The sequence below is a fragment of the Zosterops lateralis genome (genome assembly GCF_965231275.1).
Source record: "Zosterops lateralis genome assembly, chromosome: 1".
NCBI classification, from domain to species: domain Eukaryota; kingdom Metazoa; phylum Chordata; class Aves; order Passeriformes; family Zosteropidae; genus Zosterops; species Zosterops lateralis.
The window spans coordinates 86,830,347-86,846,939 of NC_139762.1; the positions used below are offsets into that span (position 1 = coordinate 86,830,347).

The following is a 16,593-nucleotide window of genomic DNA, read 5'->3' on the forward strand; positions in this document are numbered from 1 at the left end:
AATTTCTGGGTTCACAATAGGTAGGCGTTACTTCCTACTGCTCACCACATTCCAGACCAGCATTTTGACTCTTTTAATACTTTAACTCTATCTTGACTTGACCACACAGTCTGAATCAAATTTATCAAGGTGGAGTAAAGGAAGCATAGAGACTTGAAACTTCCTTCTTTCTCCAGAGTCTGCTTTAGACTGTCATTTAAGCATGAAGCTGCCTGCAGAGCATCTGTCTCTCCCATGGTCCCCAGCCACTGCAGCAGTGTTCAGTAAAGCCCTGGGCTGGCACCAGGTTTTCAGGAGAATTCCCCTAACGGAGTCATTGTAAGAACACACAAAATACCTGAAGGTGAACAGACCCAGCATAATCCCTGGAGTGCTCCTTATCTCAAAGGACTTTTCAGAGCAGAATCAATGAGAGTTTTGAATTGCAGCTTCATGAAATGTGAAACAAGAAAAATACTGAGAAACATTCTTCCACATCTTTTGGCTGTTGTTGAAGATAAGATAAAATTTGTATTTTAATCTGGTGTGCCTCACAACATGCCAGCAGTAAATTTTTCTCTGTTGGACTTCTTTGGCTATTCTCCCATAACCTCTGAACCTGGGATAACCAAAAATTTTCCATAAGTAATTTGCCTCTTAGAAGTTTGTTAATGGATTTTTTTTTTTCCTTTACAGGGACATGACAATTCTCAGCAAATATTTCAGATAATTGGTGAGGAATATTCCAGTGAAATTTATGGAATCAATGCAAATATTGCCCAACATTCACACTGGGAAAAGTAATTTGAAACTTGGTGAATGACAGATGAAAGAAACTCTAAATTCAGTTTTCAGGAAAACCAATTTTAAATTTGCCATTTCAAGTGGGGAGTGCTTGCATTATAATTTTGTGCTATTTTCCTATGATTTCACTTCCTGTTTTAATTACATTCTGAAACATCAAAATTCTTTGCAAGATAATATTTTTTCTGAAGAACTGCAGCTTCTAGAAAGAACATGGTCATCAGCACAGCTGCAAACAGCAATATCAAACCTGCAAAGCATAAAGATCTGGAGAAGTTTCTATAATGTAAGCTGCCAATTTGTTCTTAATTTTTAGCTGTGCAGTCTCACTCCAATGGTTTACTCTTCCATGAAAATGGGGTATATTACACAGCCAATGCTATGATGCCTTCACTTTTTGGCAAAATGCTTTTCCTTTGAAGAGCAGTGTCTGCATTTCATGAAGTTCTGACCCCAATCAGGAGCCTAAGTAGATGTTCTGGAAAAGGCAAGTTAAATGGACAAGTCCTGCAGAATTCAGAATCATACTCTCAGGGTTTTTTCCCTCCATTCTCCTCCAACACAGACAGCCATACTCTGAGTGCTGCTTACTGTACCTTTATGGCAAAGATGTTTTACATTCATCTGCACTGGTGCCTCTGTTGGCAATGTTGGGGCAACACTTTTTGGCTTAGGACTAAAAGCTTGGAACCTCCTCCTAAAAGCATGTCTCTGATGGACAAGAGCAAGGGATGTAATTCTTTTCTTAACAAGCAACAAAAGCAAAAAGGGTTGCATCCAGCCTGGTTTTTACCCAACTGCCATGTGTTTGAAAACCTGCCTGAGAGGGTTCAGTATTCTTTTCCACCTAAGACACTAAAACATTACTCTTCCCTTCTAACTGCTTTCCCCATCTAGAGCTGGGAGGGTGGTTTTTTTGCTTAGTTAAAGCAGTTCTGCTGCACACTGAATATTTAAAAACCGATTAAAACAGAGTGAGCAACAGCCTCTAGACTACATATAAAAATAAATTCACCTACTTAACATGAAGTTGTTACTGTAGCAGCAGCAAGGAATTAGCATCCCATTCCACACAGGCTGCTTTCACGAAGAAGAATAAGGTGATCTTGCATCCCCAATTAGTGTTTAAACCACCAAGCTAACTTTAAAAATTCCATATATAATGCTTATGTTTGCCCTGCTTTACAATACAGCACCAGTCACTTCTCTGTTGTGCCAAGAGCCCAAATTCAAACATGCAAAATAGGTCAGCTGAGAATATGTGCAGCCACTGGAAGCAGAGGAACCACACCTAGTTACAGGTTTGGGAGAAGTCAGGTGTCTGTCTCTTTCTGAACTGCTCAGCTCTGCCAAGCTCTGCCAAGATTCATCTAAAAACAGCTTTCATGGAACACAATAATAAAAACTAATCCTACAAAGTTTAGTGTCCTTGAAGATTAAGATGAACTAAATCACATAGCAATTGTCCCACTGGGCATGCAAATCCCAATTCTCTTTCCCCTACTTTGTGTCCCTGAGTGGATGTAGAGCGACACTCAAACAACAGCTTCCCTTGCTTGTCTATATTTTATACCAGTTGGCAAAGAGAAGAAAGGGGCTGCCTGGAAAGAAAAAGAGGAATGAAACTCAAAAGATAATTAACACTCTCAGTGGTCAGAATGAGAGTCCAAGACTTTAACTGTGACAAAGCCTGAGGAAACCCTGACACAGCAACACTGCCAGAACCATCAGCAGAGCCATGATTGCTTTTTAGCCTTTCAGCAGGGAAAAGGCAGCTGTAAATCCTCAGCAGGGAAAAGGCAGCTGTAAATCCAATCTGCAGTGGGCAACAAGAAGATTCAATAGTTTACAACTGGTGTGAACTTTAAACAAGCCCACAGAAGTTATAAGGGTGCCCACTGAGCCAAAAGACAGCTTCAGACCAGGTCCAGGAGGGGCGTGCCCACTTCCCACAGGTTTCTCCTGCCTCAAAGGGCAGGATGCCACCAGGAAAGATGGAGCCAGGAGGCAGCCACATGCCCTCACCCCACAGGCAGCCACACCCCTCCCTCCAGGATTTCCCTTACTTTGGACCTCATCTGAAGCACTGGCTCTTCTAGTTACACCTAAAGGGCTCTTTCCCTTTGCAATCCATCTACCCATGTCACTCAGCTTCACCTCCTAAAAACCCATGTTGGCTCCTGGTGAGGTAACATGCCAAAGTCTGTCCCAGATAAAGCAACTTTGGTGGTAGCAGACACGTGATGTAGTCTGTATAAAGGTAGGACACATAGGAAAACAAAATCCTGATCTCTTCTCCTGCTGTCCCACTGACTTTCTCCATCTTCAAAGTGAACTCTGCAGAGTGGGATTTTTCAAAATCACTCAGTACATGGGTTTAACTCTGGTGCCTCTGAAGTATCTGATTAAACTCCTGCTCTTTGTAATGAAAGCAGTGACATCAATGTTGTTTATCCCACCAAGAATTTCCCACTACCTCATTTTATCTGTGAATAATAAACACTCAACAACAGTCTCCCGTTTCTCAGTAGGCTGAGGTCTGCTGTTAACAAGTTACCCAAATACCCTAATCTGGAAAGAGCTAAAGAAAAAAAAAACAGTCTGGCAGTAGGAATATCCATTCTTTTTCCACAAAGGACTCCATGTATCAGCAAAAATGTTCCACTAGATTTTGCTTTGGGTTTTTTTTTGTTTGTTTGTTTTGGTTTGGTTTGGTTTTTTTTGTTTTTTGTTATGAGGGGGAAAATGGTTTTAAAGATAAAACTTAGTCATGGGCAAACAGTACATGAAAAAGGTCTGTCTCTTTACAAAAATTACACCACTACCTCAGTATCACTTAACTGTGATAAAGAGGCTGCCGCCAGCAACAGTTTACTCAGTTCATCTTCTGCATTGGATTTCATAAGGATTAAAAAACAAAGCCAGTGGAAAAAACAGTCAGTGCAGTGGGACTTTTCTATATTTTTACCAACTCAGCAAATCTACAAGGTTGTTCCTGGGTACCCAAGAGCATTATGGATTAGATTGCTCCTTCATTAAGGAGCAATTAATACTTGGAGGACAAGTAGCAACTACAGGCCATTTGAGAAAACATACTGACTCTGAGGAAAATGAGGCAGCACCTAAGCAAACCAGAAAACTTGACAGCGTTTTCCAGCACCTCAAGCAGCAAATGTTGCTGTTAAGAGAGATCAAGGCAAGGCATCAGTTTTTGAAAATGACAGAAAATACAGAATGTTTTTTCATTCGACATCACAGGTATTTATTTGGAAAACATGAAAGTCAACAAGCTAACATCAAAGTAAAACCATACAGAGCTGAAAAATTTATCTGGCTTTGGCATGACTCATGAGACCATTTCCATTCCTAAATCCCCAGCAAAAATGCCCTTGTGCAGCCACCATTTTTGTGTTATAATAAAAAGATACATTAAAGGACAGAGTTCGGTATCATGGAAGGAACTATCTTGATATTTCAGATGCTGATCTCACAGCTGCCAGGACAGCAGGCCTTGCTTATCTCTTCAGACAACTGTGGATGCTTTAAATACAAGAGGGAATTTAACTGAATGAGACATTCCCTATTCTTAGCATTCACAGAATTTTGTGATAAAGCCATCCTTCTAGGCCTTATTTTCCAGCCTACAAAACAGAGAACATAGGACTTTGTTAATTCAGAAACTCAGTTGTCCTAGACAGTGCAATGAATGATTTTAAATCCTCAAGGATGATTAATATCTTCATCAGTGAGATTTTTCCATTGGTTAATTAGTGTTAAAACATGTGCCTTAACTAGAGTCCAAATTCGTTTGGAATCAACTTGATCAATACCTGATATTGACATTTTTTCCTGCTTGAAAGGAGGCCCCTTTGATTTTTCAATTTGCTTTTCCTTAGACTTTGATCAATCCAACATCAATGACCTTTTTCTTGGCTAAACACCAAAATGAAGTTTTTTTAATCTCACATTAGAAGAAAAGATTGTCAGGGCCGAATCACCTTTTTCTGATTTCAAAACATTTTTTACAGTCCAACATCCTTTCCAGTGCATGAGCCTGAATATTTTTTCAGTTCCATTATTGCCAAAGACATATAAGGTTCCACCTTTTTTACACATCCAAGGATCATTTTTCACAGAATCAGTTAGGTTGGACAGGAGCTTTGAGATCATTGAGTCCTAGCTATGATCCAACATCACCACATCCACTAGACCATAGCACTGAGTGCCATGTCCAATCTTTCCTCAAACACCTGCAGGACGGTGACTCCACCACCTCCCTGGGCAGCCCATTCTAATGCCTAATAAACTCTTTCTGTGAAGCAATTCTTCCTAATATTCAACTTAAATCTCCCCAGGTGCAGCTTAAGACTCTGTCCTCTTGTCCTGTTCTTTCTAACTGGGAGAAGAGGCTGATGCACACCTGGCTACACCCTCCTTTCAGGTGGCTGGAGAGAGTATTAAGTTCTCCTTGTCTCCAGGCTAAACAAACCCAGCTCCCTCAGCTGCTCTGGGTCTGGCCATCCAGCCAGTTCCTAACCCAGCAAAGGTCCCACCTGTCCAAGCTGTGGGCTGCCAGCTTTTCCAGGAGAGTGCTGTGGGAGATGGTGTCAAAATCCTTGCTGAAGTCCAGGTAGACACATCCACAGCCAGTCCTTCATCCACCAGGTGGGTCACCTGCTCATAAAGGGAGATCAAGTTGGTCAGGCAGGACTTGCCTTTCCTGAACCTGTGCTGGCTGGATCTTATTCCTTGGTTGTCCTGTACAAATTGTGTGATCACACCCAAGGTGATCTGTTCTATAACTCTTCTGGGCACCAAGGTCAGGTTGACAGGTCTGCATTTCCCTGGATCCTCCTTCTGGCCCTTCTTCTTCTGGATGGGTGTCACACTGGCCAACCTCCAGTCATCTGGGACGTCTCCAGTGAGCCAGGACTGATGGCAAATACAGAGAGCAGCTTGGAGAGTCCTTCCACCAGCTCCCTCATCCCCCTGGGATGGATCCCATCTGGTCCCATGGACTTGTGAGTGTCTAAGTGGCTCAGCAGGTCACTGACTGCTCCCTCCTGGATTACAGGGGATCCTTTCCTATTCCTGTCCCTGTCCAGCAGCTCAAGAGGCCAGTGGTCTTGAGGACAATAGGTCTTGCCTCTGAGGACTGAGGCAAAGAAGGTGATAAGTACCATAGCCTTCTCCTCATCTTTGGTGACTATATTACCCCCTGACACTCAATAAATAATGAAGGTTTCCTTTGGCTCTACTTTTGTTATTAAGGTATTTATAAAAACACTTTTTATTATCCTTTACATTAGTGGTCAAGTTAAGTTCTAAATCACCTTTCACCTCCCTAATTTTCTTTCTGCAAGACATCCTTAAACACTTTCTGAGTTGCCTGTCCCTTTTCCTAAGGCGATACACTCTCTTTTTTCCCCCCAAGTTCCTGCAAAAGCTCCCTACTCAGCCAGGCTGGTCTTCTTCCCCTGCCAGCTCATCTTCCAGCACATAGGGACAGCCTGCTCCTGCGCCTTGAAGATTTCTTTCTTGAAGTACATATATTCCTGAGCCCCTTTGTTTTTAAGGGCTGCTTTCCAAGGGAATTTCCAAATTCAATGTCCTCAATAGGCCAAAGTTACCCTTTGGAAGTCCAGAGGGTTTTGTTTATCCCTCCACTCCCCCACTCCTCCAAGTATTGAAAATTCTATCATTTCATGGTCACTGTGCCCAAGACAGCCTCTGACCACACACCTCCCAGCAACACTTCTCTGTCTGTATGCCACAGTCTAGTGGGGCATTGCCCCTGTAGGTTCATTTTTTATCACCTGTGTGAGAAAGTTCTCTTCCACACACTCCAGGAACCTCCTAGCCTGCCTCTTTGCTGCCGTGTTGACCTTACAGGAGACATCAGCGGGTTAAAGTCCCCCACAAGAACAAGGGCTGGAGATGGTGAACCATCAGCCAGCCACGTACAGAATGACTTGTTTCAATACAGGATGATTTGTTTTAATCATCATCCAACACCACTAATTTTCACCCTATTAGATATCTAAACTGAACCTTGAATGTTTTAAGGGGGATTAGCTTCCAAAATATAATCCTCAGAAAAGATGTGTAATTCTGAATGCATCACCTTGCATCTGGCTCTATTAAAGAGATTAATTTGACAAGTAATCAAGATTTCTCAGAAAGAAGTTTTACCTGTCATTGCAAATCCTGAGAGTTTTCACACTTAACCTTTAAGTAGTTATAATGTTTTCTTCTACATCACAGTGTTTTCTAGAAGTATTTCTATTTATTATTTCTATAGTCACTTACTATTTTTTAATCAAGTTTTCACTTTTTTAATCTTATCTTATTTTGACATGGTGTTTGTCAGGTCTCACAGGAGTCCATGAGACCAACAAAATTCTTCACAGTCAGTCTAAATGGAAGTATTCCCTTGGGCAAGACCTGCCATGCAAATGATAGCCCAGAAGACAGGAAAACCCTTTATCACTGAAATTGAGTCAAATAATTGTTTTTCAAATTTTATTTAATTCATATGAACATTCAGAGCATTTCTACTTTGAAAGATAGGATTTAGGTGTAGAAAACCAGCTGCTGTATCTAGGAAGAGGCTGGTGTCTTTGCTCTATGGCCTTGGTGAATTTCTTACAGCTGGGAGAACTAAAATTCAGAATAATTTTCTTCAAATATTTATTCCTGAGAAATAAAGGGAACAGCAACATTTGAAAATGCACAGGCAAATCAGATATTCTCGTACAGATACTGAGAAAATTCTGTTTAGCTACTTAGTAGCTACCATCGCAAGGTAGTTCATTCTGGCTAGAAAATTAAATATATTGGAAGCTTTTGTCACCACAGGACATTCATTTGGTCTCATAAAAGAGCAGAAGTGCATTGAAGGCAAGCTTTTAAATGCTTGTAAACTTGTGGTGAAGGTAAGCAGAGAGTTCAAATTAGCTGACACTTTCCCAGATAAATATGGCTAGGAAAACATATTGGATTCTATCAATTTGCAGTAACTGGCAACACTTCAAAGAGAAAATCAAATTTATTTCCTCTTTAAGGCAAAAAAAAAAAATCAGTTTAAATCTCCATGAAGAAATTGGCTTTACAGTGTACAGGCAGCTCATGTTTGTCAGGATGTATCAAAAAATGGAAGCAGAAAAATCACCACTGCAATAGTGCAGCAATGACAGTCTGGCTACACCTACTACTAACTGTGTTTCATAAAGCAAAGAAATAACTTATTACATGTCAGTTACAAACCACCAGGAAGCACAAGAAAAGGTTTGGCATTCCCAGTGTGTAAACTTCTGAATTGCCCTGTCACCAACTCACTGCTTGAAAGTCTCCCTCAAAAACAGCATTTGACAAAAGCCAGCAGCCTTTGCTCTACAAAGAACAGAATTTGTTTGAAAAACTCTGTAGAAGATCAACTTAAAAAAACCCCAGCAACCAATACCTAAAGAAAACCTGACATTACTGCCTCCTGAAGGGGATATAATCTGTTTTTAGGCTTTCCATCAGATATCGGAACAGGATACTGTGACTTTTACCAGGTTGAATTGAAATGAGTAGAATTGAACTGTCTTGGCCAAGAAAAAGTTCTGGCACGTCTTAGGGAAAAATGACCTTTTTAGGACTTTTCTTTGACAGGCATGTAAGCAACCATTTGCTTTGATAAAAATCAGATCTAGATTCCCTTTCTGAAACGCACAGACAGGTTGTTTGGGGTTTTTTTGGAAATGCATCACATATAAGCAAAATCTTACAACAGAAGTCCACACCACAAAGTCCTCACTCCAAGACTGACATCCCCATTGTCACAGAAAACCTTGCAGCCACCTTTCAACTAGCAAACATAAAATAATGAAGTTATTCTTTAACAGTCAATCAATATTATTCAATTGTTTTGTTCTATTTTTGGGCTTGTAATCCGTATGTGGATACTTACTGAACATGTGTCATCTTGACTTCACCCTGTAAAGCCTCCAATCACTGGTCCAGTGCCAAAATCACAGGAATGATTCTGGCTAGTGGGACTGCCATTTCCCAAGTTTGCCATCATTAATTTGAGTTCTAAAGGTAATGAGAAAAGGTCTTGAAAATATCTTCAGTTTGATAAACATACCTGGATATCTTCCCTTGAATAGTAATCATAAACATATTCATCATTACAAGTCATTGACTGCGCCCTCTTAGACAACTGAGACAGGCCAGTTACTTCTGTTGGTAAAATTGAAGTAGAAGAGAATTACATGGAATTGCTTCTTTGCTATAGTGCTTATTGTTAATCTGGTGATCATTAGCCTGTTTGTACAACTGGTCACTGATGAATTACTAACTCTCCATATCAAATGCTCTCAGCCTTTCAGTCCATAATCCCAGCATAGGGGGCAGCAAATTTAGCTCACTAGCATAAGGGTGAATGTCCCAAGAAACTGAGGAACTGGTGAAGGGTTTTAAGGGGAAGCTGCATGAGGAGCAGCTGAGGTCACTTGGTCTGTTCAGCCTGGAGGAGACTGAGGTGAGACCTCATTGCAGTCACAAATTCCTCATGAGGGGAAGAGGAGGGGCAGGCACTGATCTCTCCTCTGTGGTGATCAGTGACAGAACCTGAGGGAATGGTCTGAAGTTGTGTCAGGGGAAGTTTAGGTTGCATATTAGTAAAAAGTTCTTCACCCAGAGGGTGGTTGGGCCCTGAAAGATGCCCCCCAGGGGAGTGGTCACAGCACCAACCCTGACAGAGTTCAAGAAGTGTTTGGATACTGCTCTCGGGCACAAGGTGTGACTCTGGGGGCATCCTGCACAGGGGGAGGAGTTGGACTCAACGATCCTGATGGCTCCCTTCTGACTCAGCATATTCTATAATTCTATATAAGTTCAAACAAGCCAAAATTTACCAAAGTATACCTTTCTAAACAAGCCAGATTACATTCATGACCCTGAGAATGATTTTTTTTTTTTTGAAAACTGAGAAACATGAGCTGTAAACTTTCAACCTGACTTCTCTCCAGTTCTCTGAGCAATCCAAGTGTGCAATCAGCAGTGTTTTAAAAAGGATGTGCTGTGTTAAGTCACAAAAAGCACCTAAATTAAACATTTTTCTCTCAAAAAAACCCAAAAGGAGGGCTTAAGTCAGGCCAGCCAAAATTATGTGTGATTTTCTCTAAAACTTGTCAGACAACTTCAGCTGAAAGATACTTATCAACAAATTATGAAAGCACCATGTTCTCAAAGTTTTATCACAATGGTCTTCTCTCTGCTGTTTGTCTTCTAAAGAAAAACAGCGGCTTGGCCAAGATAATCTTGGTTTTATTTTTTATTAATAAATAAGATCAGATTCTAGTAAGAACGGCAAAATCAAAACAAAGAGACTAGTTATCTAAGGCATAAGGATTTGACTCCATCTGTGAATCAAGAATGCAAGTGTGTGCACAGCTCTAAGTCTACAAGGGAAAAGAAGAAAGAGAACACAAGAAAACCACCCCACACAGCTGCTGGTGCACACTTTAAGCCCTGCTTTCACCTGCATGTGTTGCAAGTACCCTCAGTGTTTAAAACCAAGTTATGTTGGAGGAACAGGTGGAGATTTTTAAAGTTATTAAAACACCAAGAATGGTACAGAAACAGTGGAGTTTAGTATGCCTAACCTACCTCTTCCTTAAACTATCCTGCATCTGCCAGCTTCACCAAAACACTTGCAAGGGCGAATGCTCAGGACTTCAGGGAACCAGATCCTCAAAGAAGCCGTCAGGGCTCATCACAGAGAGTTCAATGGCAGGTAATGGCAGCATTAATACTCCAATTTCAAAGATTACCTCATATAAAGCAAAGCCAAAAAAAGGAACTACTTGGGATGATGTGAAACATGAACTTCCTTGTGAAAAATAGTTTGGACAGAGTAACTTCTGGTTTGGGAAAGTGGAAGAAAGCTATTTGATATTATTTGATATAAAGCTATGCCAACTGATAGAAACATCCTTCAGTCAGAATTCTGGAAGTTGAATGCTTCTTGCATTTGATATGATTACACACTATAATTCAGTAGCATCATGAAATTTTATACACAGCATGAGATACCATCTCAGTGCCTTTCTGAACAGCCTTCAGTTTTCTTTATTATCATTCACTGTGTGTTTGGATGTCAACTAGATGTATTTGAATGTCTAGGGTATATTTTTTCTCAAAACGCCAATTGCTATTTTCTAAGTGGTAAAGCCAAAAGACTGCAATCTTTTAAATTGTATCTCTGGTCTAACTCAAAAGCACATTTTTTGCTTGTTATCTGCCTGATAACTCCCTCATAATCTTTACCCTCCCACTCCCAACACGTTAATGAACTATACCACATTTAAGACACGTAACTCCTAAACTATTTTGAAGGAACAGATGAGTCTGAGCAAATAGGTTGGTGCTGCATTGCTATAAAGCTTTATCTGAGATGAGTGAACAGAACTCCTTATTTTATTTACTAAAAACACTATTATGTGCACAATAAAATGACTAAAAAACCCATACAAGAGCTAAGGTGTTCTTGCAGAAGTAGATGTGCTTTGGCTTGCCTGATTACAGATGCATTTGGTTTGGTTCTAACTTAAAAGAATTCTGAGCATTTTGGAAAACTTGCCTCAATTAAAAATAAAATCATAATTATGTTACTAGTGTCAACTGTTAACTCCCCCTGCTGTATATGCACTGAACAGGTTTGACCCCTTCAGAGAACTAAGGAGGTACCAGCTAAAACTGACTCTCCTGTAGGAAATACTTCAAGGCGACTGCCCCAAAACAGTGAGAGGGATGGAAAGTGGAACACCAGCCATATCTCATTCCAAAAGGTGAGCAGTCATGCAGGGAAGATTTGATCACTTTTGCTTTATAGTCAATAGAATGATCTAAAACTCTGCTCAGGCACTAAACAACCATTTCCAGTTCAGAGAGCAGGCCATAATGGAAGTCATTTGAATTACCTACAGGTGCCCAGTGGGAGCTTTTGGAGGGTCTGGATGTGTGGTTGTGGTACTGCAGGCAGGGCAGCAAATTGCCAGGTGCCAGCTGAGCCACGGTTACCCTGGAGGCCATGTCCTTCCCTTTCCCACAGAAAATGGAAGGAAAAGTGAAGTATGGATTCTCTCAGTGACTTCACTAACACACAGGGACAGCAGACCCAGCTTTGCCTCCAGCACACCTGTTATTTCACCAGATTAACTGCTGCCTTCGTGGCTGATTCCAAAGAGCCCATCATTCAAATCAAACTCAGTTCTCTTTATGTTAATGGCATTTTATTTCAAAATATATTAACCATTCTGTGCTTACAAAGGACTGCAGTGTGAATACAATATCAAGTTAAAAGCTTCTTAAGCCTGCTACAAAAAACATTTTTATTAGGATGAGGACTGGTGCATACAATCAAAATTATTTAGTTTAAACACCTCTGCAGTCTGCACAAGTAGTTCTCAACCTTAACTTACACATTTTATTGGGTCACCAATGGACATAGGGGTTATACTGTCAGTATTAGACATGCAAAACCAGGTACTGTACCAAACCCAATTATGAAAGCATCAGATTTGAACACAGTTCCATTCTGAAGATGTATCACATATACAGACAAAATTTGTGTCAACAGACAATGGAAGTTATTGCTCCAAATCCCCATGGGGCCTGATAGGAACACACACTTTAGAACCACCTGTGCTCTGTAATGCAAAACGTCCGCTGTTAGGTTTGAGTAGGGTGTAGCCAGTCTTACGATAGGATGTCCAAAGTTTCTTTGGATTTGGTTTGGTGAAATTTCCTCAGGGGAAAAAAAACCCCAGCCCTCCCACGTCTTCTGAACAAAACATCAAATGCTAGCTAGCAGATATATATATATATATATATGTCTGTGTGTGTATATAGATAAGCACCTAACAACTGATATAAAAAGTTGGTTTCCAACCATCTAAAAATCTGTTTTTAAAGGCAACAATCTGAACAAACTGAATGCTTGCCAAATATACTCGTGATGACAGAAGACAAGCTGAAAACACTGATCTACACAGACAGTAGGTTATGAACAACACAAAAGTAGTTTTTACTGATACTTCAGAAAGACTCGGGTTTAGGCTGAGACTGGCAGGAAGAGTAGTAAATACTGAGATTTTGTTTTTCCAGCCTTATAGCCTACATGCAAGTTCTTAAGCCAAAAGAACTTTTGCAGTATGGTTACTTTTTGACTTGGTGATGCTTTTTACATTTAATCCTACACAAATACCATGAAACATTTCTTTGACTTTAGGCCCTCATTGGATCACTGTACATGACATTCTAGTTGGTAAAAAGTGAGGTTAGGAGTAGAAATCGACTTTTTGCTTTTAAAACATCACTCTAAAAATTCTTCATATGTATATATATAGAGATATAGATGCTAGAGCACTCACTCTGCTTTATTAGCCTGCAGATTCACCCTGCTGCAGGCAAATCTGCCCTGCTTCTCACTCAAACCTGCCTTTGGTATCACCAAATATTACTTATATTAAAAAATTAATTTTCAACTCAATGCAACATGAATTATAGTTGTCCAAGTCCATCCATATGCAGAGCAGATCAAGGATACATTTAATTCCAATTAGTGCTTCTCTCCTGAATTGGACATACTATTTCAGTGTGGACATTCAAAGCATGCCCTCAGGTCCTGGAATCATTTCCCCGAAAGGGGATGGAAGCAATACTCTCATATACTAAACCATATTCCAAACAAGATACCCAGGAGGTGTGGAGTTTAAGAGCCTGGGGAACTGAAGATCTATTTCATGACCTATTAATTTTGGCAGCTTTTTAGAGGATGTGTGCAAATACTTCCAGGAAGAGCAATCTCTCAGCAATGCATTACTAGCAGCTTTCCCCTACTTTATATGAACTACATTAAAACAGTGGTAGTCACACCACCAGGATTTGCTTGGCTTTTCCTCAATATCAAGTGAACATGAATTGTAGAAAATGTTGCTTTTTTTCATTATATACAGGCACTATTTTGTTCTCAGGTACCTTAAAAAAAAAAAAAAAAAAAAAGGACAAAATTTCAGTTTAAGTCCAAATAGGACAAAGACTCACAATATTTATATAACACTGCATATCAATATACACATTTACAAACCCAGTGTAGAATCCCTGAATACATTTATGACTTCTGGCATTGTTTGTTGTTTCAAAATTAATTTTCCACATTGTTTTTTTTTTCTTATTTCTAATTTTATCACTTAAAAGGTATTTAGGCAAATTTTACCATAAAGCATTAAGGTACCTTAGTAAAACTGACAGACAGTACCAGGTCAAAGATCAAGCCTCCCTAAAGTTTGTTAAGAGTTTTAAGTGATTCTAGTTTTGTACAAATAGGAGTAATAAGGAAATTGTGAAGGTTGGATTCAGCAAAAAGTGTAGGAAATAATACTAAGAAGAACAAGTCAATACAGAGTTTATAACGATGATGCATCCACAGATTTAAAAGATGTCAGCTGGCACTCAATAAAATTATCTGGCAAATCAATTTTCTCTTGTAAAATTGCAAACTTCAAGGCAAGCAACTGCATCTCTAGAAGAATGCTACCTCTGCTATTAAATGTAATGAATGCCACCTCCAATCCCAACACCCTTCAGTACCTTCACAGCCATTTCCAGAGGCAGCATCGATTAAGGTGGCACTATCTACAGCGACAAATTTAAGTCAATATAATATAAACACAATGTCTGAATCAAGGCAGTTGTGAAAACACCCACTATAAATGATGCAAAGCTATGGAATCTCAGTAGAATAATGGTATTTTTCCATCCTCAGTGTAACAGGTCCACAGGAAAGGCAACACTCTGCAGTATCCTAGTACTAGGGATCAGCAGCATAGCAATTCGGCTGCTGCTTTTACTAGAGAACAATTTCACCCAGTTTTGGTTTTTCAGGCTTTCTGAAAAACAGTGTTTAACACTGCAGCTACACACCTATTTCAAAAGTTAAGCTTATACCCACAATGAATAATACTGGAGACAGCATCCAATTTTCCCTCAACAATGCTTTTTTCTTATTTTAATTTATCAGGTTATGGATTTCCTATTCCAATAATCACTGACAAAATACACATCCACTATATCCTCCTCCCCTGTGTCTTTAAGAGAAGCCTCATAGAGCTTGAAATCAGACAAGCCTACGTGTACCATAGATAACCTGCACACACACACAACAATAGGCATGGAAAGATTATGTGGGTATCAACTTAACTTCTGAAAAATGTGCATCATATGTATTATTACAATGTTAAACTGGCTTTTTTAAAGCAGTCTTTCAAAATAAGTCATATCTGCTCCCAATTGGTCATGGTGCACCTGTGCTGAAAGCCACCATATTGTAGTAAGGCTGGCAGGATGAATGCGTGCCAGATTCTTGCCCATTGCAGTTTGCTCCTTCATGGATCCAATTAAGCCAGTATTTACAGTGACCTGAAGCTAACATTCTGGGCTGTGAACTGGCACACAGTCACTTCTGCCAGCTCTGCTACAGCAGTGGTCAGCCAAGGTACAGGAAGGAAAGGCTAACTCAGACTCAGAGTGCCAGAAACAGCACCAGCCCTTTGGCATTACACTTAACTGCAACAAGCCTGATTTCCCCAAGAGGAATGATAAAAACCAGCACACTTGAATTTCACAATACCATAAGACCACATTGTCTTGCATTACTAAGAGCATTCCCTTCTGAACACTAAATGTACCAAATACACTTAGTAAGTACCTGCTCCTGGAATGACTGTTTACAGTAAAGCTAAAGGCCATCAACTTCTTGCCCACAAACATTACAGAAAAGATGGTCTCTCCTAAGAAAACGGCACTGCAGAGAGTGCTGAGCCTTTTTTTGTTGGTTGGTTGTTGCTGTTGTTGTGGGATCTTGGAGGGGGGAGTGAGTTGAGTTGGTTTGTTTGAACTCTACAATCCATGTAGTAAAAACCTATCCCACTGAACTGCTGGTTGTTTTTGCAGATGAGGCAACATAACCATTAACTGTCACTTTTCAAAGACCAGAAGTCAAAATGACCAGTTTGATTATTTTCACATTAATGTGAGACTGATCTAAACTAAACCATTCTTAGAAAGGCTGAGTCTGCTCAGAAAATAATATAAATTGCTAAATACCTAGTGACAAGGTTTTCTATATCTGCTGGTAATTAGACACTTGCTAAACACAAACCCCAAATAATCAAAGTATGCCCTTTCATAAGGTGGTATTTTGTGGGTTTGTTTTTTTTGGTGGTGTTTTTTTTTGTTTTGTTTTTTTTTTTTTTTTTTTTTTTTTTTGTGTGTGTGTGTGTGGTTTTTTTTTTCTAAACATGGTGAAAATCAGTGAGTATTTCCTATTCCAAGAAGGTGTTATTGCAAGTTTTGTTCCTTATTTTTCTTTTCTTTTTGGTAGTATATATTACTGCACCATTACTGAACCATACAGTTGGCTCCTCAATCAGGTACAGCATGAGCTCCTGAAGCTACTTTTACTGAGTAAGAATGTAATATGGATGGTTCTTCATGGCAAGTTTGAGCTGAATTTGGAACAGAAAGCATCAAAATGAAGCCTCATTTCAAAGGAGGACAAACTGAACAAGACTCCATCAGATGTGAATTCTCTATACAAAATGATTTCACATTGGAAAAGGAACATTCCAAAACAGCAATGTATCTTTTCAGGCGATTTTACTCGTTTGCACTACTGAAGTTAACGGTGTCTCAATCATGGTTTTAATCTTCATAGCAAAGACCCTTCTTTGATCTAAGGCAATTGGTTGAAGGGGAAGA

At 39.8% G+C, this 16,593-nt stretch overlaps 1 long non-coding RNA gene across 1 annotated transcript; it reads left to right on the plus strand.

Annotated features, from left to right (window-relative positions):
* Positions 1–3,979: 3,979 nt before the first annotated feature.
* Positions 3,980–12,633, plus strand: LOC310908959. Its single transcript, XR_014589987.1, has 2 exons — positions 3,980–5,511; positions 5,961–12,633. It is a non-coding gene; the product is annotated as an uncharacterized lncRNA (long non-coding RNA).
* The last annotated feature ends 3,960 nt before the right edge of the window (positions 12,634–16,593 follow it).